Source organism: Megachile rotundata, chromosome 2 (genome assembly GCF_050947335.1).
Source record: "Megachile rotundata isolate GNS110a chromosome 2, iyMegRotu1, whole genome shotgun sequence".
Lineage (NCBI taxonomy): Eukaryota > Metazoa > Arthropoda > Insecta > Hymenoptera > Megachilidae > Megachile > Megachile rotundata.
Window position 1 is genome coordinate 17,157,605 of NC_134984.1, and position 23,706 is coordinate 17,181,310.

Genomic DNA, 23,706 nt, shown 5'->3' on the forward strand with positions numbered 1-23,706 from the left:
TTTGGGGAATGTGGGAATTGGGGAATGTGGGAATTGGGAAATCTGGAATTGGGGAATGTGGGAATTGGAGAATGTGGAATTGGGGAATGTGAGAATTAGTGAATTCGGGGGATTTTGGTAATTTGAGAAATTTGGGATTTGGAGAATTTGTGATTTGAGAAATTTGGGATCTTGAAACTTGGAAATTGAGGAAATCTTTTGGCTCTTTGTTCGATTTCTTAGTGAACTATATTTTTCGATACTATTTTCACTGTTATCTGTTGGTTATCAAACTTAAATTCTATATCTGTAACATAGACAAACTATGAAAGTCAAAGTTACAAATTTTAGGTGCAAAGGGGGTGGTTAATTTTTGTATCTTAAAATATCGTCGATTATCGAAATCTGAGCACTGGCCACTAAATTATAGCTACTGATATTAATACTTGATGTACATTCTTCAACTTAGGTCAGTTAATTTAGGTAATTTAATTAGCTCAGTTAATTTGGATAAGTAATACAATATGTACCACAGTTTAAAATTGATGAACGAGGTTTAAACGTGTAACACTTTTAACTCGACTCAAGTCTAACTTCAGTACTAACGAATTTATAATGTAGGTCTTTCTCAAAGTTTATATTTTTATAAACTATAAGCTTTTCTGAAATTGAACGTTGTGAAAGGTTTGTCGAAGTACCATCGATGTTTATGTAACATCAAGGAAAAGAGAAATAAAAAAGATCGGAAAACAGCAATGATCGTAAATTGCGTAATGACAACCCCAGAAAAGAGGGAGAGAAAGAAACTCTTAATCACAGCCAAAATCAGCTAAATGGATGGCTTCTTTCGGCCTAACGTGCAGTGAATGGCACTCGTTTGATCGGTGCGTATATTGCGACGTGGGAGGGAAAAAAGGCAGAGAGGGCGCCGTAAATTACAACCCCATCTCACCGCCTCAATCGACAGATTTATTTCCCCGAGTGGCTGTCAAACAAACACACAAACACCACGGTGGGCTAACGGCTGGTAAAAAGCCCGATGCACGGATGTATCCACTCGGCGTCGAACAATAAAAAATCAAGATTTCTCACCGGAGCGGCGTCGAGCGGCGTACAGCTGCGCGTCGCAAAGCCGCCCTTAGGCTAAATCGATCGGAAAGAAAATTCAGCCGTTTCCGGTCCTGCTGCCGTCTCATCGACCGGTACTTTCGCACGCGAGATCCGCTTTTATAATGAGATCACCCCTTACGAAATAATTGCGTCGTGAGGAGTCTACCCTGTACAGTAGCGCGCATGGTAAGCCTCCTTCAAAAAATTCCGATGGAACGGAATCGACGTGACTGCATGAACGGTGAATTTGTTTAGTTATTTATTTCGACATAATATGGGGATTTTTCCGTAATTTCAGCTGTTGGAAATATGTTGGAAGAGAGAACATTTTCGGTATTGAAACTTGAAAACTTCAGCATCTGGAAAATTAAACGATGTTGAAATTTTAGAATGTGAGAATTGTGAAATGTTGAAATGTGAGATTTTTAAAAATACTCTTAGTAAATTAGCCCTTTGCACTCGAAGGCAATTTGACTGTTTGCAAACAGCAATTTTAAAACTTAATTAAAAAGTTAAATGAATTCTCTTGAAGTTATTCTTTCATACTAATAATTTCCACTATTGTTTCACTATGTTTATACATCGCACGTGTCGTATCATAGAATCAATTAAAAAATGCTTATTGCAAATCATTGTATTAAATAAAATGGTGACTGAGAGTCACCTCTCGAGTGCAAAGGGTTAGAAAATATAGTGCTGTAGGAATATGAAACTCTGTAAATTCAAAAACTGAAAATATGAAAACCTGAAGACCCAAGAAATTAAAGACTAACAAATCAACTTGAAGACCTAATAACATAAAAAATTAAAAAATTGTACAACTTCAAGACCTTGAAAAGTAACAAATAAAAACGTTTTCATCCCGTTAGACTAGTTACCCATAGCACATTGGATGCGAGTGTACAACCCGGTGTTCCGCTCCTCCCCGTCCTTTCATTCGCTCGTGCGCCCTTTCATTCGCGCGAGCTGTCCAGGAGGGAAATAAAAAAAAAAGAAGGGCGAAAGAAGGGTGATTCCGGAAGCAAGGGCAACAGACGTAGTCGCAACGCCACCATCCCTCTCGATCATCCACCGACGTCTCTGACGCGGTATCCCTGCGGTTTCGAGTTACCCACCGTCGACACCAGACAGACCAGACAGTCTATCTGGCTCCCGGAGACCGTTTGCTCTAACCTCGTCCGAGGTTAGGCTCTTTTCTCCCGTTTTTTTCTTGTTTCGCCCAGCGAACTGGAATGTTTGATGCACCATCGCCGACCAATTAGGTCGTTACACGCGCGTCGGGATCCGCGGTGTGCGGTTTTGGTGTGCACCGCGAGCCGCGACTCTGACGAAACGCTCTGTGTCCTCTGTTAATTCGGTTGCTCGTTTGTTGCAGTTGGTCAATAAATAGATTCGGAAATTTTTAATATTGAACATTCGGAAAGATTTGAAAGTTGGAGGAACTGAAGGGGCAGGGAGAACGTTGGAGTTTTGGAAGGGAATGATGGATGAAGGGAGTAATGAAATGGTGGAATTTGGAAACAATGGGATGATGGAATACAAGAATGATGGTATGTGAAGTTATTGGAATGATAAAACGTAGAAACAATGGATGATAGAATGCAAGTGTCGGTATATAGAAATGTGAGAATGTAGAAATTTTAGGATGTCAAAATAAAGGAATATCGAATATGAGTCTATGAATTCAGAAGTTTCTATTTTATCATCCCCTCGTACCACCACTTTGCAAACCCCAGAATAATTATCCAAAAAACAAGAGACCGTATCAACCAATTTGGACTTGTCCACTGGTTCCATCATTAACAAATCAGTCCACTAAGGTCCTGCACCAAACGCAGTAAATAGTTTCATTCACGCACTTGCCAATCACTCGGATGTTAATTACTCGAGACGTTGCTTCACCTGGTGCCACGTGTTCATACGAGTCCATTAAAAAAGCGTAGCTAGGTCCTGTTCCGGCGGCAAAAGTCATTGTTAACGTCGATGTGTACGTTGACACACCTGTGCATCCAGAACTGGCATTCGACAGGAACGTGTTTCATCCCTGGCCATGCTGGATCATCTGCGTCGTCGAATGCCTTCACTCGCGTCCCCGTTCGACCGTGAAACGCTCGTGTTCGTGCAGGTGCACGGAATGCACATGCAGATGAGGTCCTGGGTAGCGCACGCGAGCGTTAATTGAAAGAACAGTTAGACCGGTGAATCATTCAATTAAGCGAATTCCGAACGAGTCGCGCCGCGTCGTCTGGCGTCGCCATTTCGATCTAATTACCAACGGCGCTAAGTGGCCTCGCTGGATTCACCGCCCAACTTTTCGACCGAACGTCTTTTAAACGGGTACATGGACAGCAGGAAATTGACGGCTCATTTTTTATTTCGGACGTGTGGATTTGGCGAGATAATTCAGGGGAAAGGTTGGAAGATTGGCTGGGTGGGAATTTGGAAATGTGGGGATGTGACAATATGGCGGTTTGAAAGTATACATTGAAGAAATGTGGAAATGTAGTAAATTTAGAATGATAAAATGTTTGAATTTGAGGATCTGAAAATTAGAGAATATAATAATGTGGAAGTGTAAGAATACAAAAATTTGTCAATAAAAATGTGATATAAAACCAAGAGAATTTGTGAATGAAAAAATATAGAAATGAAGGACTTGTGAATTTATAAATGTACCAACTACACGAGTACAAAATTATTTATAAATTAGTGCACAAATTCAAACAGTCATTGTAGAACATTTCTATAATCAATATCCTACTCTACGATCAACTAAAAAAAAAAGAAATGCAGATATCCGTTCCACAATCGCAAGATGCATTTAGCTGACTGGCGTCTTAACAAGTTTATACAAAATTCGATAGTGTTCGTGCTTCCTGTTTCATTGGAGAAGGGCTTGTTTCCTGTAGTTTGATCGCTCCCTTCGTGGCCTGCTCCAACCCCATTTAAAACCGTTGTCTGAAACGAGCCCTCCGCTACGATAATTTGATTGCTACACCATCCAGACCAGACCCTAGCCAGAATTCGTAATCGCAGCCGTCGAAGCGAAGCCAGTCGATTTTCTACCATATGTTACGCAAAAATACTAGGAAATAACAGGAGATCGACTTTTTACATTTTGTTTTGGAAAAACGAGGACGTTAAGAAGAAAGGTTATCGATATTGAAGCTCAGCGTTAAAAGTGAGACATTGAATAATTGAAGACCAACTTTTCAACAATAATTCATGTCAGTTCATCGTATATTTATATCATCCACGTTCGTCGCATTATTTTCTAACCATTTACTATTTTCAATTCGTAGATCGCGAACCGTTCCATGATTTTTACGAGCGTTGTCAACGGGGGAAATACCTCGAGGCGACAAGATGAGCGATTCGCAAGAATTACCGGAGAGCCGACAGATCGCGAATAAAAGCCGGATAGAGGGGTTGGCGAGGTGGGCTGGAAATTTACGCAAATGCATCTGTAAATAAGAGAAATGAGGCGCGATGTTAAATTCCTGTTCCATAAGCGGAGCAAGGAAACGGTGATTCATTCTGTACTGTCGGCCGCGAGAAAAATGTCTGGAAGAAAGCCACCGTTTCTACGTAATTTGCAGAAAGAGAAAGAGCACGACCGACGTCTCGTGACCTCGCGTTCTCGTGCAGGGAAAAAGAGGAAAGAATAAAAAGAAGTAAGATTGGGTCGTGGCACCGGGATGAACCACGTTAGACGCCAGTTGTCAGTTGTCAGTGGAATTACGAGCAGCTTTGGCGGCGTACAACCGGCTAGACGTCCTTGCAAATTATCATGATTAGCGCGTACGCGCCTTTATGACGCTTTGTCGCGATCCACCGTAACGAGTGTCTCTTTTTTTCCCTCAAAAGTTTCTTGACCCTTCTGTCATCCAATTGCCAACGTTTCGGTTTTAAGCGGCTCTAAGGACTTACGGGTCTAGGACTTTAGGACACCCTTAGACGATGTTCACGCAGGACAAACTTTTAATTTAGACTCATTTTAAGCTTTTTTCTTTAAGGACGTAAGGCCTCAAATTTTCAAGTTTCTAAATTTTTATATTTACAACATGTTAAGTTCTCAAGTTTGAACTTCTTATATTTTCCAGTTCTCCAATTTTCAGGTCAAGTGTTCAAATCTTTACATCTTCAAGTTTTCAAATTTTTAAGTTCTCAAGTTCTCTAAATCTTTAAATTTGCATGTTTTTAACTTTGCGAATTTGGAATTTAAAAAATTTGGAAATTGTATAATGCTCAGTACGAAAGTTATAGTACAGAAGAATGAAATAAAAGAACAGAATTCCGCATAGCAACATTAATTCCTTGAATTGTTCATTTCTTCCCGTAAACCCCAGCGAATGTTCTATAAAAACTGGTCTACTGCAAGCATTTAAAAACTGCCATAAGATTCTGTCATTACACATTAGCGGTGTCGTGTCGAGCCAAAGTATGGACATTTGGAACACTTAAGCTAGAACCAACACGAAACTGGTCATAACCCGAGGAACACGATGAAACTGTTAATATTTTTATGAGATTCATTTCCATTGTTTATAAGCGTTAAACTGGAGCCATAATGGCGGACGAGGAATACTTTCAGGCAGGTACAGTATAAGTTTACTGATCAGAACAATTGTTACCTGTATTATTTGCAAGTTTAAAAATTTTTTGCACATTTAACTTCAAATAAGTTCCCAAAATGGTTAAACGAAAGGAATGTGCGGAAAACACGACTCGTGTCCCCGTGTAAAGAGGCATCTGACCTGGATGCCCGGTTTGCCTTGCCACTATTTTCCCATCACACAGTCGGCCATCTGGATGCACATAGAGGCAAGTTTGTCGTAAGCACACGAATACGTCTGTGATGATCCTCGTGTGGACACGTCGCGTTTGTACACAAAACGTCCCGAAGACACGGCACGGTGTCGTGCACCGTTGCAGCCGTAGTGCAAAGTCTAGGCTTTTCCGCTCGGTAAATAAAACACGCGGTGACGCCATCACCTTCTCCCTGTGTCCTCTTCGTCGTCTCCTTCCTTCCCTCGTTTCTTTCACACCTCGCGCAAACGTTACCGCCGCTGGAAAGAAGGAACAGAAAGAAAAACAGAGGAAAGAGAGAGAAATATCGCCGTGGGCGAGATTGTCTCTCGCGGTTGCGTAAAACGCGGCTGCCGCTAAAAGAAACCGGCGACGACGGCGAGTAATCTCGCGCGAAGATGTTCCCGCCGCGCGTCGAGTGACGTTATGAGGCCGGCGACACCCGTTGTGGGAGGTGATGGATATTAATAGGTGGTAACCAGGATTTCATTCATGGCGGTTGCGTCTTTTGCCGCGGCCCCTTTTTTGTTTACCATCCTCTGCCCGGGGAATCTTCTCGTTTTCTTTTTATGTGGACAGTAGTAAGGGTAGTTTCCTCGTGCGTACACCGTGAAACACGCGTGTATTTTTGTATTTGCCATTGACGCTACTCCCTACTTACAAAATGACGCTTTGATCATTGCTACGTCGCTTCAATAGGTACTATGCGCTTGCTTTGTAATGTCACTTTCAAAGTTTTCGAATTGGCAAATTTTTGTGCCTTCAAATCTCCTAATGTTCAAACTTTCAAGCTTCTAATATTCCAAAATTATCGAAAAACTTTTCAATTTCTCACTTTACAAATTAATTCCTCAACCTCAAAGATTTCTATGTACTCAGGTTGTCAAATTCTCAGTGCAAGTCTCAGACTGTGAGTCTTAACATGTCCTCCATATATTACTCCAGTAAAATATTCAACCTATTCCATACGCAAAATTCTTCAGGAACAAATCGCGTGTCCAAAGAGTTAATTATCGAGTAGAAGTAGGGGAAGTTTGAGAGGCGGAAACGGCGCAATTGCACGGAACAGTTCGAAAGACCACAAACCGAAAGAAGCCATCAGCCGAATCCGCTGTGCACTCAGGGGCGACAACAGCCCAATGATCGTCTCGAACTTTCTCTCGATAGCTTTGGAACGAGCCATCGATAAAGAAACGTTCGATCCGTCGGGCGATAAGACGCGTTTACAGCCGCCATTCGCGACACGGGATCTTCCCTTGACTCGTTCCCCTTGATTAAAGGAGGGAAGTATCCTTTAACATGGTCGCTCGAGGGCGTCCGTGGAAACGAGAGGAAAAGTTTTCCACGGAAACGAAACGAGGAACGAGCGAGACCGGGAAACAGAGACGGACCACGTGGAATAAAAAAAATATACGAAGAAGAGAGAGGGAGAAAGAGAGAGAGAGAAGAAAGAAAACGAACAGATAGCGAGCAGACGGGCGCGGTCGTGCCGGACGGCATTTTAATAGGTTCGCGGGGTTCGAGCGAAAAAGTTGCAAAACAAAATAAATCGGCGTCGCGACAGGTCGAGCCGCGCTCTGACTCGTCGGTTTTCTCTTCTCTCTCCCTTTTTCGCCAGTTTCGCCGTCCCTGTTCACGGCGCGGGCACCGTTACGGGCGCGGGTCATGCATATTCACGTGTGGCATTCGTACGCACAGAATTAAGCGGCCGGGGAATTAAAGCGCTTTTCGGCGAGAGAGCTAGCCCAGGAGCCTTCTATTCCCTCCCCAGGGCTCGTAAGCCCCCCGCCCCGTGCCCAGGTGATTACGCGGGGATTTTTCGAGGGACCGTATTTCTATAGTGGCCTCGGTAAGTACAGCTGCGAAAGACTTGGCCGAGCCGCGTAGCCGTCGATCCGAGTTGCATTATTCCGACGGACAAATTGGACTCTCACGCTCCGTCTGGACCCCGACCTAGCGGCGGCCAAAAGTTCCCTCAAATGACAAACAAAAATGTGACGAGTACACAGAGGGGTGTCACTCAAAACTGGCCGAGTACGATCAAACGTACTATTACTTTCGATCAGACAATTTCTCTTTACATTTACAAATATAAATCTATTCTATCACATTTCTACATTGTCAATTTGTCTAATTTTCAAGTAAATAAATTTGTACATCTATTAATTTTTCGGTTTAGGAATTTATGCAGTACGATAAGTCGTTTATGTTGTTGTTGATGTAAAATGTTTTTTATGAATCCTGTTAAGGTACCTCGATACCAGGTACCATTTCACCGTTTCGCTATCTGCTATTCTAGCGTGCAAAGTACTCATTGCCGTCTCTATCGATAAAAAAAGAGAACCGGCTCAAGGGTGAAACGAAACAAATTGGCCTCACGAGCACGAGCGACGCGATCGCAATTGGCCCGGTGAATTTCGTGAAACTTTTACGCGCGAACAAGCCCGACACCCCTTAGAAACCCCTCGATTCAACGATGCGTCCCAGTCGCCGGGGTAATTTGTCCCCGTATACCCCTTGTCACATGCATACACCTCTATCCCCGCTACCTATCACTATTTCATGCACACCTTCATATTTACGTGCAAGACACTTATATCGAAACATAAATTCTAGTTCTGATACTTTGAAGGCTCCATTAATCGCATTTGCGAACTTTCGAACCCCCACAAATTTAATCCAAACTAACATCCGTTTGACAGTCCATTCCTGAGAACTGGGAATAGTTAAAATAGTTGTGAAGAACTTTGTTAACTGTATAAATATTTAACTGTGATCAGTGTTCTAAAAAGTAGTAGTTGTAAGTATTATGCGATTGTAGTTAATTGGTCAGGTTGTGGAACTCAGTTTTAAAATTCTCTTGGATGTGTAATTTATGTAAAAAGTTTCAAGTTTTTCTGGTAGAGTAATTTTTTATTTTGCAGGAGTATACATGTTAATGAAATAAAATTCTGGGCATCGTCGAACAGTTAACTGTGTTAGCTACTGCTCGTCTGTGGCTGAAAGTGGCAGCTTTCGGCCATACACGTGACTACGTCATAAACGTACACTGCTCTGTGCATCAGTGTATGTGTACCTCTATATTCATTCTACGTATCAGTAAGAAAGTCTGGTCATTGTTGAATAGTTTTTTGTTTACAAAAATATTACATTCTAGCAGCTAAATGAAGCTGAAGCTTACAACGTCCTAATAGCATGTGAAACATGGTGACATGGCAATGGTGATATACCTAAACTTGCAACATCACTTTCAAAACCAGTTGCATGACCTTGAAAATTAATTTAAATATTTCTACTAATTATTGTAAATACTTTAAATATAAATATGAACAATGATCACATTCAGGGTGTCAAATCGAGTAAAATGTATAAGCGCTTATAAAGAAGTAGATGTGGAGGTTAAAAGTTGAGTCCAAAGAGCCGGTTTCTAAATGTCCCATGGGCTAACCGATCGGAATCGACAGATCTTCGGGCACAGACGGTGGCACGCGTAACTATTTCGCGCGTAGATATTTACGTAAGAGGAGAGTCAGATTGTACGAAGCGAGAAGAAAAGAGTAGGCGGGACGAGGAGAAATCGCCGAGAGGAAGATGAAGCGTCTGAAGTAACGCTCGAAACCTCAAACCTCCCGGAATCTCCGGCATCGTGCAACTATCGCGTCTGGCAGCCAGCTCCTCTCCGCCCGTGCCCTCCCCGGCCCAGTTGTTCACCCCTTTACCGCTGTGTGTGCCACAGTCGGCCACCCCTTTCTCCGCCGTGCCGTCGCCACCGTCGTTTTCATCTCTCCTTTCCACCCTGCCCTCGTCTCACCAGAACCACCCTTCGGCCTGGCTGTCTCACCCTTCCCTGCGTTCGACCGACCGCCCGTCTAGCCGCCCTTCCAACCCCTCGCGGGTTGCTGCGCCCCCGCCGCCCCCTCGGATCGCCCACCGACTCGAAACTCCTCGCCACTCCAGACGACAGCGGCTCCGGCTCTGTAACGGAGACTCCTCGAAACCTTCAACGAACCCGATTACGGACAAACGTTTTCTTCTGGGTGATCGCGGTCGATTCGGACGGGGATTCGATGATCGAGATTCGTAGCAGAGGTGCGATTTGGGGATTTGGCAAATTTTATGATTTGAAAAAATTGGGGATGTAAGTTTGGCAAAACGGGAGTTGGGGATTTGTTAAATCTGGGAATTTGATGTTTTGAAAAATTGGGAGATAGGGATTTGGGAAATCGGGGAGTTTGGAGTTTACTAATTTGGGAATTTAGAAATTTAGTTTGGGAAAGTAAAGACAGAAAAGTTTGGGAGTTTGAAGATCTTGAGACCTAACTCTCTAGGTACCTGTGGATCTAGAGATCTAACGATCTGAAGATCTATAGATCTATTTAGGTATTTATAGATCTAGAGATCTAAGGATCGAGTTCGAAAATTAAAATCTGCTATCTATAAAAAGAAGGGATTAAAAAAAATTTATTTAAAGTAGAGTGGTACCGAATGCGAGTGGAGAAAAAAATGCGGATGCATTCATTGTGATTTATAGTCTGGGTCGCGCGTCGATGTCGGATGATTATGGATGGTGTTAAACGGCAGCTCCCGACGCAGCAGATGTGGTTCGAGCGGTCTACCCTGTATAGTGCATAGTGTATAGTATATAGCAAGGGAGAAAGAGGAGGGGACCGACCGTCTAAACCTGCGACCGTGACATTGAAACGTTACGTCGGGCATCCCCCTCAGAACGGCCGACGGATGGACAGCCAGACGAATAGATCGAAATCTGCCTTCCCGATCCTTCGTCCCTTCTCATGCGATCCTCTTTTCTCTTCTTTCTTTTCTTTTGTTTCCTTTCGACGATTCAAATCTTAACCGCATAGACTCGCATTAAATATTCATCGATAATAAAATCCCTGTCGGCGATTGAATATTTAAATGGAAAGTGGTGTACGGTTAATTAACCCCTTTTAGGGGAATTTTTATGCACGTTGCTTTTTTGCCAAACGAGTTTGCAGAATTGCGGTTCTTTTATTTTGTTACATTTATTTTTTATTTTGATGTTCAAGTGTTCTGGTTCCTACCCTTCTTTTTTTGCTGTACTATTTTTTCTTTGGCACTCTTTTATATTTCTGTTACTTTCCACTCTTTTATTTTTATAGTCTGTTACTCGATCATTTCGAACACCATTTTACAACTTTGCTGTTTACCATCTTCACATGCTTCATCGATATTCCACCCTCTCATAATATTATTGTATTATCTATAAACTATCTACACTACTATTTCATCATAAACTTTTTCCCACACACGCTTTACAAATAATTCGTAGCGTGCAAGTAGAGTACCCTGTAGCATTTAAACTTGCACACCCTCCATAAATAAATTCTACGATAGTACTCATCAAAAATACACAAGTACGTCGCTTAATTTTTCTCCGGTGTCGCGATGGAAATAGTTAAGTATCGATCAAAATTCATCGAGAATTCCGTTTGAGAGGAGCTATCTATCCAGCTCGGCTACCTGTCCGCTCTCGTTTTTCGGTCGGCTTTCCGCTCGTGGAAGGGCGTTTTGCCCGGAATTCGATCCGCCGAGACACACCGGTGCCGCGTATTTATACCCACGGTAGCATGAAAGATTCAGGCGTCACAGAATACAACGCGTTCCGTGGTCGCAGCTTTTCGCCGGGCTCGCAAAAGGTGTATCTCCGATGAACGATCGAAGGTGACGGGCAGCCGAGGCGGCTGACGTCCCCCGGGCGATTTCGATCGGACAAGATCGCGTTATATTCCATCCTGATCGCGGGAATGTTCACTTTCGTATGCGAAAAAGGGGAGTAACAATAGCGTAAGTGGCATGCACGACCGCACAGACAGACGGACAGACAGTCGGCCCTGCGGGAAATTGCATTGCACGCATCGGACGGACACACGGAATTGTACAGTCAAGAGCAAATCTGCCTTCCCTAGGGAAAATTCTACCGAGGGTAAACTAGACACGTTCTGTTTTTTACAGATATTTTGGTATCTGAATATTTTGCGAATAGAAAATGATTTAAGCTGGGAATTTGAGGATGGGAAGATATAGGATTTTAAGGGTATGATTTCGGGACTTGTTTGGAATTTTAAGGTTTGGGGAGATAGAGATTGGAGATGACAGGGATTTGGAGATGTAGAGGTTTGGGAAAATTAGGATTTGAGATGTAGAGGTTTGGGGATTTAACTCCATAAAAATGGAGATCTTAGGAACCTTGAGATTCAGAGACGTGTTTGAAGGAATGCAACGTTGCACCCGAGTGTACCGGGCATCTCTTTTCCGTTTCATCGTCCGTTGCCTTCCACGTTCGGTTGTCTGTCGTTTCCTCAGCGAACCAGGACCCCGATGTCCTCCTTCCTGCCCACTTACGATCCTCAAACGGCCACCTGTCCCATACGTATCCTGTCCATCAGTCTGCCCGCTCCTCCATTCGTCACCCAACGCTTCACGCTTCCGCGAGGCCACAGCGCCCACGCTTGTTCCCGAAGAACGCGTTCGTATGGACACCGTAGTTCTCTTACTAGTAATAAAATATTGTATGGAGTATCCTTGCAAGTGTTGGAATCCTAACATCCAAAAATTCTCAAGTCTCAAACTCCTCAAATATCCAAATTCTCAAATTTGCAAACCTTGCAACCCTAAACTGCTAGGTCCCCAACTTCCAAAATACCTAATCTACCAATACCATCAATTCCCCAAATTTGCAAGTGCTCAAATTCTCAAATACCAACATTCTCAATCCCCTAACACAAACGCAAACCACAAAATCATCGACTTCCTCCCATCGAACCACATAATAAAGAATTTCGTAAAAAGCGACCCAGGTGTATCTAGTAAATGGTTAAGGCAACGGTGTCAGGGATCACGCTGCACCGAGATCAAAGGGTTTTCTGCATCATAGAAAAAGGGTTACTCGTTGATGTTTACGGAAAGAAGTATCGTACTCGGTCGATCGATTGTCCGTTCAACTGTTGTCAGTCGTGACGCGAAACATCGTGTCTGGTGTCGATTTGTTTTTTCTTCGTCCGCGTTTCGTTCTTTCCGTCTTGGTGTTTAGCCAAGACAAGCTTCCCCTTCGCGATGACAGGACGGAATGCCAGTCAGTTTCCTTTTTCGCGTGCCAGCCACGGTTCTCCGTTTCCGCGTGATCATCGATGAGCACGGTGGTTAGGTCAGATAGTGGATACCGGGTATCGGGACGTCTTTAACGAGGAAAAAGACGTCTCCTTGTATAGCGTGGAAAACGAGAAGCCACGTAAGGCGATGGCCGTATACACGGAGGAACAGCCAGTGTAGAAGTTGCCTATAAGGAGGCAAAGAGGATGGCAGACGCCCGCTCGTCTAGACCCTCTTCGACTCAACTCTCAACTCTCTGCAGTCACTCGATAAAAAACAGTCCGCTCGCTTTCCTGCCCGTCCGAGCCATTGGCGTAATACATGTCTGGGGTGTTTTCTTCGGCGTCGCTCGAGTTTCCCACCAGACCTCTTTATCGTTCACGCGATACTACATTTCCTCGATCTCTTATAACTCGTTTTTACGCTTTTTATACCGGTGGCACAATTTGAGGGACTTTGAAATTTTTTTTGGAATAAGGGGTTCGGCTGGGAGGATTTGGAGTTTTGGAGATCTGGGGTGTGGGGTCTGAGAATTTGCGAATTTGGGGATGCAAGGATTTGGAGATTTTAGAATTTGGGAATTTGGGGTTTTAGGGATTTGGGGATTCGAGGAGTTGGAGATTTCAGAATTTGAGAATTTAGGGATTTGAGGATTTAGGGACTGGTGGATTTGGGGATTGGTGGATTTGGGGATTGGTGGATTTGGGGATTGGTGGATTTGAGGATTGATGGATTTGGTAATTGGTGGATTTGGGGATCGGTGGATTTGGGAATTGGTGGATTTGGGAATTGGTGGATTTAGGGATTGATGGATTTGGAGATTAGTGGATTTGAGAATTGGTGGATTTGGGGATTGGTGGATTTGGGGATCGGTGGATTTGGGAATTGGTGGATTTGGGGATTGGTGGATTTGGGAATCGGTGGATTTGGGGATTGGTGGATTTGGGGATTAGTGGATTTGGAGATTAGTGGATTTGGGAATTGGTGGATTTGGGGATCGGTGGATTTGGGGATTAGTGGATTTGGGAATTGGTGGATTTGGGGATCGGTGGATTTGGAGATTGGTGGATTTAGAGATTGGTGGGTTTGGGGATTTGAGGATGTGGAGATATGCAAGTTCAATTTGGACACTTGAAGATTTTATGATCTGCCAATTTAAGAGTTAGAGAATTTTATGATTTGAGAATTCGAAGATTTGAAAATTGTGATTTGGAAGGAAATCTAAGAAAACCCAGATGGTAGCATTACCATCACTACACCAACAATATATTCCAATATATTACACTCACTTATCAATACTACACTTCTGACAAACTTTGAACACAACAATCTTATATTAAAGTACTTATATTAAAGCTTACAATAAACTATTCCACTCTATGATTTTGCAAAGTCCTCATCCTCGATGTACTCCACCATCCCATCAACTTTGAACAAAATTTCCAACGTCGTTTACTCCTCCACTAATTAACTCCTTACTAAAGTTAAATGAAGTAATCACTCCATAATCGTTACCATTCATCTGAACATTTATCGATACCAATATCGATACGCAGACGTGTAAAGTAACCGAAAGCAAAGCAGAGAGAGTGCAGCTGGTACGCTGACGAGCAGGGTGGGCTTACGGAAAGGTCACGGTACACGTCCGTTCGACGCACACCGTTCGCCTGCACCTGCATCGATGACGGCCATTGGCGCACGTGTTCTGATTACGTGTGTCAGACAAAAAAGGATGTCGCGACGGCGGCGCGTGGGTTAGCCGTCTGCGCCTTATGAATTCGATTCCCATCTGCCAGTCTGCGAACGGGTAAACCCGCTTCTGGATTAGCCGGAACGCACGCACCGTGCGTTCCCGATTATACCACGCTTCCATAATTCATAAACGCTTCCGGTACGCTTTCGATCGTTTTTCCAATCAGCTTAATCGATCGGTTCGTCGATGCGTCTTATGAGGACTCACGCACGAGCACTGGAGGATCGGTGTTGCATGATTCATGAGAAATGGAAATGAAATATGCGATTTTCCTAATTCCGAGGTACGTGAACGTTGTAATACATGTCTCTAAATCCCTGAATGTTCAAACTCTCATGTTGAGCTAAAGCATTCAATGTTCTTCAATGTTCAAAATCTGTCAAGTTCTTGAATTTACAAATTTACAAATTTACTAATATAACCAAAACTAAAAACAAAAACAAAAACAAATATAGCCAAACAAAAACAAATATAACCAAACATACGAATAGTTGAAGCTGCACGTCACCAGTACTCAAATCCTTAATTCTACATGTTCTCGGGTATGAAATCCTCAGATCTTCAAGTTCTAAGGAGCTCAAACTTGTAAATCCCTAAATTCTGAAATTCTTAAACTCAGGGATTTACAGATCCTCAAATGCTGAAGTCTACAAATTTTCACGTTGCTGAACTTCAAAGTTCATCGAGCTTCCAAACACACAAACATCCAAAACCTGAATTCTACACGTTCACTTATATCTACATTCCCAGTGTCAAATTCTGAAGCTCCTAAACACTCAAGCTTCCAAATCCGAAGAAACTCAAGTATCAACTCCTTAAACTTCTTAATTTTCACATCATCAAGCTGTCAAACACCCAAACATACAACCCCTGAATTTTACAAGTTCATCTATCTCTAAATTTCCAGTGTCTCAAATTCTGAAGCTCCTAAACCCTCAAACTTCCAAATCCGAAGAAACTCAAGTGTCAACTTAAACCTCTAAACTTCCAAATCACTAAGCTGCCTAACACCTAAACAAATCTTCATATCTACATGGTCCCCGATGTCCACATCAGATCCCTAACCTGCAAGTTCATAGCTCCTCAAATTTTCCAAAATTCCAATCTCTAAAGTTGTCAATCCTTCACCTCCCAAATTGCAGAATCACCAACCCTAATAACCTAACCATCCAAATCTTGAAATTTACACCCAGTCCAAAAGTACATTAAAATGACCGTTCTCCAAAAGTGATTTCTTCCGGCGAGTCGGTGATTACAGCGATCGTTAGAGTCTGGTTTGTCGTCGGTGTCGATCGTTTCCCAGCTCTCGACGCCAATGCAGAAATTACCCCCTGCGACCCCCTGGACCGTCTAAGCGGTGTCTAGCCAGCGCCCCCTACCTCGAACTGTCGGCAGCCCTCGCCCCCGCTGCGTCCTCTAGCTCTTTCCCGCTCTTTCCCCGTGCTTCTCTCTTCCTCGTTCCCTCGTTCTTTCCCTTTTGCTCCACCGTATCCGACTGCCCCACCCATCCTCCCTTTTACCCGTCTCCGTTGCTCCCTACCCCCGTCCCAGGATCTCCGCCGACCTTCTCTCCCCGTTTGGCGGGGGTGCAGTCTAGCCGGTGACTATAGTACCCACGCAACGGGACGCTATATTGCACAACGGCTCGGCTTTGGCGCATCGCGCCCTACGATCATGCCGGAGTATAGGAGCAACAGTCGAAAACCCATCGACGAGACGTTCGTTGTTGTCGGGATCGAGGGAAATTTTTCGCTCTGTCTCTCGTCCGAAATTTCTGCCCCGGATCCATGTGCTGAGATGCTTTCAAGCGATATCCGATACCCTCGATGTAGCAGCTGAAAATGTGAGATTCTTGTTAAGTGTTTACGTCGTTAATTTTGCCACTGCGAGACATCCTCGATCGGGGTTTGATGGGTTAGAGAAGCGTCGATGTGGGTTGGAAAACCTTGCGGTTTTGGTGATTTATGGGAACACAGATTGACTCGATATGGGGACTCTATTTCAGTCGACAGACTGGAGGACCTTGAAGGACTTGATCTTGATAACGTCGGGCTTGAGCTCTGAACATCTCTGAAAGCTCTACAACTTTTTAGAATGAAAGTCAATTTTTTAAGGCATCGGTGTGTCAACTTATACATTCATCAATGCAGGACTATCAAATAATATTCTATACTTTGTCTTCAGAAACGTATGTTGCTCATAAATATGATGAATCTTGTACTTTGCCATGGAAGTAGCAATTCACCCCTTGACTGGCCATGAGTCCTCGTGTGACGCACTCAAGGTTCAAGTCCTCAAGGTTGAAGCGCGATGATCGTTCAACCTTGAACGCCCTTCATGTCCAATTATAATTCGATCAAAGTTCATTCGATTAAGTCAAAGCTTAATAAAAAAATTTAACTCCGTTTTAATATAACAGCGAATGTCCCACAAGGGGTTGAAGGTCATAAGAGCATAAGCTTGGCATAGGACGTATACAGAGGACGAAGTGACTAGCGTAAATAATTGTTTCTGTCCAATGCGAACGAGTGCTACATTCCGAGGGGATCGAAGATCGCACGCAAAAAGCACCCCAACTCGAGACGCCCCCTGATGGTTGCGTGACTCAAGACGATTAGGTTTAGCTTGGGAGCGCACGAGTTTAGTCCCGCTTTGATTGGGGTAGGTCCCAAACGTATAGTAGACGACGTAATAAGCTAACCACCGGGAGTAGCAGCTACAAACGTGGCAAGGTCAGTGATGGGGGATCCACGTTAATTAACGTCTTGCCGTTAAACCGTTCCGATAGATCTCTGGAGACCGAACACCGATGACCATCATAAAGCAACGACAGTGCCGCTGTTCCGATCCCGCTGGGAAAATCGATATTTTACACCGTAACGGCGGAATATATTGCGTGCTATTAGTATCGCCGTGTAGACAGTAAATAATTACCGAACACGATTGGTTAAATGAAAACCAATATTGGAAAGATACCCTCCATTTAACCTTCAGCGGACCATTCAGACAGTGCCAATTTAAATTTCATTTTGTACTCTTCTGTACTATGCAGTTTTTACGTTTTAAACTTTACATTTAATTTCTTTATAATTCCTTATATTTTATTTTCTTTATAATTTCCTATATTTCATTTTCTTTATATTTGATTATTTAGGATGTACCAAAGTCTTTTGAATCTTGGTAGATAAAGAATATTTTTGCGATTTTGCACTGTTTCTTTAAATATCGAGTTCTAAGAGAACTACTACTCTTCTGTACTATGCAGTTTTTACATTTTAACCTTTACTTTAAATTTCTTTATAATTTCCTATATTTCATCTTCTTTATATTTGACCATTTAGGATCTACCAAACTTTTGAATCTTGGGAGATGAAGAATATTCTTGCGATTTTGCACTGTTTCTTTAAATATCGAGTTATAAGAGGATTACCGCCAAATGGCAATCGAAAACACTTTTTCACCCGTTAATATTTCAGCAATAATCTTTCCCCGATAAATTCAGCAGGATTTCCTACCGAAGCAAGTTAATACCTATTCGCGTGCAAATGAGCGCGAACGATAAAGCAACAAAACGTCGATGACAAAGATTACCAAAACGTATGAAAAATATGATTGTGTACGGTCGTCTGTTTATCATACAGATGACAATATTTATTCAAATGGAGGGACATCGGTAGCGTTTCAGCCGGTATGAAAAACACGAGTAATTACCATTCGTCGCGGTTGCGTATTCCGTTTGCGCTCTATAATCTCCAGGACACAACGGAACAAGCACCCGCAGAAAATCCCACGGCTGAACCGTGACCATAACAACGCTCGTGAACAAGAATTACCAAATCCAACGATTTCACCGCATCCGTTAAAAAACCGAACGGTAAACGACACCCAAAACCGACGAGTTCAAAAATACGCGTTTTTCCAAATCGCCTATCGACAGATCGATTACGTCGATTTCATCGTTCGCGATACTATCAATTTATGTTATGTACACTCCCGTGCAACGTAGCTTCAATTTGTACAAAATGGTGTACGCACGATTCGAATTTATTTGAAAGTAAAGCAAATAAAATAATAGCGAAGTATTGTTAAATATTGTAAAATAATTGTGGAGTAGTTTTAGGAAAATTTCAGTGAACGAAAATTATGGGTAATCCTAAAGGTTATGTAATCCTTGACAATCCTAAGAAAGTTTTGAGAAGAGCAGCGTTGCAGCGAAGTGTACACGTGAGATTTCGGAATGGAGTCGTCGCAATACATTGTTCGGCGAGGGCCAGAAAGAGGGTCCAGATGGTTGTCGTAGGTTAGTAATCGATAAAAACTTATTTTTCCCGTGTGCGATGCACTGGCGAGGGGTCGGTAGTATTGCTAGTTCTATTATGGTCCGCAGCTGTACATTTCATCGGTTCGCACGAGTGGCGTTATCAAGGAAATCGTTTTGTTGCGTTCGTTGTTGCAGAAGACCAATAGAGTGGAAGCGGAAAAGGGGTACGGGTCGTACGCGAACGAGTTATTGAAAAGCGTGAAAAAAAATGAGCACGCACGAAACGCAACAGGGAGCGACGCACAATGGCCCACATTAATATTCGGATATCGCCATTATACTTGGCCAACTTCATTTTACTAAAAGACGTACCGATGATTGTAAATATCGCTTTATTGAACATCCAAAAGAATTCAACTTTTTACCTGTTATGTCAATTCGAACAAATTTTTTAATAATGATAAACTAAATTAATAAAGTTATGTGGTTAACCCCTTACTATGACTTATTTGTCAGGTGCGTCAGTCAGAACTAATTGCGGCTACAATATTAAAACAGACAAACTTTAAAATGTTATTATGGAAACGTTGACTATGCAAATTATAATTAGGCTTGAACTCCAAATTAAACTTAATTTACTTAATTAAATTAAGTATTAAAAACTTGAGTAAAATTGATCACGGCCGAAGTACGAGCGCGTCACGAGTCAGACTCGTCAAAATAGTGCAAACGGTTGAACAAAACGTGATCGAATAAAATTCAGGTGACGTTTCGCTCATGATACAATTAGAGTTAATTGGTTTAGCTATAAAGCAATTTGCGAAGTTACAAAGGTAATGACTTTTCACCATAAGTGCACCGGTGTACAAGAAGTATAATTCCATTTAAAAAGAATGAACTTAACCTTCTGTCCACATGAAAGGAACCCCCAATTTGATAGAGAAATGTAATTTCTAAAACGTTTGTTTGTGAATATTTGTGAAGATCAAAAAGGTTTAAATGGACTTTAAAGTTGAATAATTTTTTGAATTTCCGGGTTGGGGATGTTCCCTTGTTAGCTGCTCGATCGGGCAGCGGATCGCGGTGACGTAACCGGTGGTGTGGTCGGGCAACGTGGCTCGTACGTGGAAAGACGAGCGTACGCGTGCGTTTCCCTCGTGAGTAGACGCGCGTTTTCCTGCCGTGTCGTCCGCGTGAGTATGCACGCTGACAAAAACACGCCGTGCACGAAAATAGCCGGCTATGAGTCAACGGGAGAGTCTAAATAGGAGGTTCGCCGCATTTAGAGTTCGCGTCTGGATTATATACTAGTCTAGAAACGAAATAACCCAGAAAACAGGCGTTACGAAGGAGTGCTGATCGCGCGATACACGGAGGTGCGTTATCGAGACGGGTCGATCGCGATTAGTCGGACGATTAAAACGGGCGCGTTGAAGTTCGCGCGTAATCGGTATGCCATGTTTTGGCGCGCGTCCGTTGCATCGATCATCCGCGGGGATTCCGCTGGCAACAACGAAAGAGTTAATAAGAATGTTTTATTCATCCGTTAATCTGCAACGAAGATGCATCTCGTGCCACATCAAAGGTGTAAAATCAAGTAGGTGCTCCCGAGTGGTTGCGATTTCATATTTTCCCCCCGCGGTTCTCTTTTGTCCGTTTTAAACGCGCCGGTTACAACGACTCTCGAGTGTTGCTTGATTTTTCGTCGAAATCGTAATAAATATGTACAAAGAAGTGCAACCGAGGGGCGGCAGGGCAACGGGACAGCGCAACGGAACAAAAGATATCGTTTCAACCGCACTTGTAATTCAAATTTCTCTCCTCTTTCGCGGCGCAAGATGTTTTTCCGTGCTAGTGAAACGAAACAGAGCTCGTAATTAACGGAATTTCTAGCGTCGGCGGGAATCGTTTCTTCTTTTTCCTTTTTTTTACGCGGCCCGAGAACCAGGCGCTTTATTCGTCTTTGCAAACCCGTTTGCACGTGAAAGTGTTTTTTTCCCAGAGCAGATAACGCCTCGCTTACCAAAAAAGTCCATTCGTGCTAAATACAATGTGAAAGCGAATCGTGAATTCTTTTTATTTTTTTCGGACTTCGATTTGGAACGTACGGATGTGTGGACGTACTTAGGGATATACGGAGCAGGCAGAGGTACACCATGTGATCTAATTGTAAGAATCGAAACATATCGGAGCCAACAGATACATGAATCTAGGGGTACATAACTCTGAACATACAGAGATGTAAGAATCTTAAAAATGTAAGGAATATATGTATTTAGGGATGTGGAAACATTTCATAGTTATTTAACACTGCAGTAATAATTATGCAGTGCTCACTGACGTTGAAAAACTTGTAGACTAAGGGGTTAAACAAAACAATAAAAAATCTAAGATATCGTCCAATGAACATCGCGGTATACAAGTACCCGATACTTTAGCTAAAAGCGTACAATAGAACGGTACACAAGAGTATATATATTTAGTAAATTTCACGCATGTTCGGTGACACGTACGCACCGTGACGCGCCGATATTACGCACAGCCCCGGCTCGAGCTGACCGGCACGTGTCTCGACACGGCGGTTAGTTGAAAGCGTAAAAGACAGAAAGGCAGACAGAAAAGAGAGACAGGGAGCACAAGAGAATAAAGGGTTGAAGGGCGGGCTCGGAGGAGAGGTGCAGGAGGCGATGTTGGAGGAGAAGGGGGGGAGGGGTTAGAATTATACGTGCCCCGAGGAAAACTCAATTCGCGGCCACTTTGACGCACCCTCCATCTGGCTGGATCGTCGGATACGCGCTGATACAAATCCACAAGATATATCCCTTTCCTCTTCCTTCCACTTTCCTCGTTCATCGCCTCTCTCTATCTTGCCGTCCCGCGCTCGTGGTAGTTTATCCTGCTCTCTACCCCATGTACACCGTTGCACGTGCAGATACTCGATTCGTGCACACAGACAGAGCTCGCAGACACGTGCGTGGACCGGCAACAATTCCTAACCAAAAAGCCGGAGTCACCCTCACCTACCCCCTCCCCCTCGCCGCACCCTCTGCTCCCCGCCGAACCCGCACCCCTCGCACGGGAGTGTCTGGCTGCGACCGTCATCGGCGCGGCATCGTGATGCGGGGAAGTAAGAGGGGAAACACCAGCCGGCACTGTGGCGCGAGGCGAAAGGGGAGAGGGAACACAGACCGACAGTGGCTCACGGGGGGAGGCTACGTACTCGTGACGTTGCGTCTAGACGCCCCCTCCACCTCAACCCGAAACGACGTCCACACAACCAGCTTCGGAGCCAGCAGCGCCGAGGAACCCGCTCTCGGCTTTCTCCGTCCCTCGCACACGTAAATTGCCGAGTACACAGCCGATCGGTTCCTTCGGGATTCGAGAGATGACGCCACGGTCGCGCGGAAGGCGCCCGCGCTCGGGCTTCGAAATGCCCGCGCATTTGGAGCGCGGTGCGATTTTTGGAATTTTCAGAATATTCTTCTGGAAATCGAAGTACTATGAGCACACGAGATTATAAATTCGAGAAGCTTGTAATTCAAGTTCTCTAATCTCTAAGGACCCTGAAATCTAGAACCTCCAAATTTTCAACTGTTGACATTTATAAGTTCCTTGCACCTCAAACCTCTGCACTCTCAAATCTTCAACTTCTCAAATCCCGAAAACTTCAAATCTCCAAATTCTCAAACCACATCGAATCTCGACTCCAACTTTGCAGATTACCCACAAAGTACCGAGACCCACCGAGGAACCTTCCTAACGCGCCTGCGTATACTCGACGGTCATTTATCGAGCGTCCATTATACGAACCCGCGTCTAAAGAACCTATTTCGATTAAACGGTGAAACACGATTGATTCTAGTAATATTTCACAGTACTCGCAAAGACGAATCAGTGACAGTGACCTGCAATAAAGAATATCGGATTGCATCGTAAACTCGCAAAGTTTGTTTTGTTCGTATCGTTGGCACCGGTCCGCTCGTAAACGTAACATTCGCTATCGATGCCTCGGTTAATTTTATTATTCTTATCGCGTTATCAGTGGGTCGTGATTCATCCGGCAAATCGTGCGTACGCGTTTTATCGTCGATCACGAGGCGCTAGCAAGGCAAGGTTTACGCAGGGGATTTAAGAGCAGCGTATCCTTAAGGTTCATACGCATGCGTTTAAATTAGGAATGGCATTTAAGGCCATTGGTGAACTTTATTATCGTTTAATCGCGACGTGGTACGCACACGTACGCGGGCTTTTAATCGCGTGCACCGTGCACGGCCACGCACACGCGGTAGCAGAGGACACGAGAGTAGATGTGCATCGTTGAATTTTTATGGACTGAGGGGAGCGATGCGAGACAGACGTTTCATGGCCTTGAAGATCCGCGGCCAGCGATAGGGGCACAGTTCTTTTGTGGAAAATAATTTTAGTCGTGAACCGCCGTTTCCACTGGCGTACGTGCGAGCTAATTAAATTTCTACGGATCGTGTGGTACGCGAGTTTGACGCCGCAAATGGCTAACCGGATTTCTAAACGCCCCACCCTCTATTAACTTCAAGATTGATCTCCGTAACGAGAACCTCGCGTTATTACATGCTACAAAACGTTTGCGGTTTCTCTTTGTTTTTCATAAACACTGCCTTTTAGAAACGATCAACTATTTTATAAC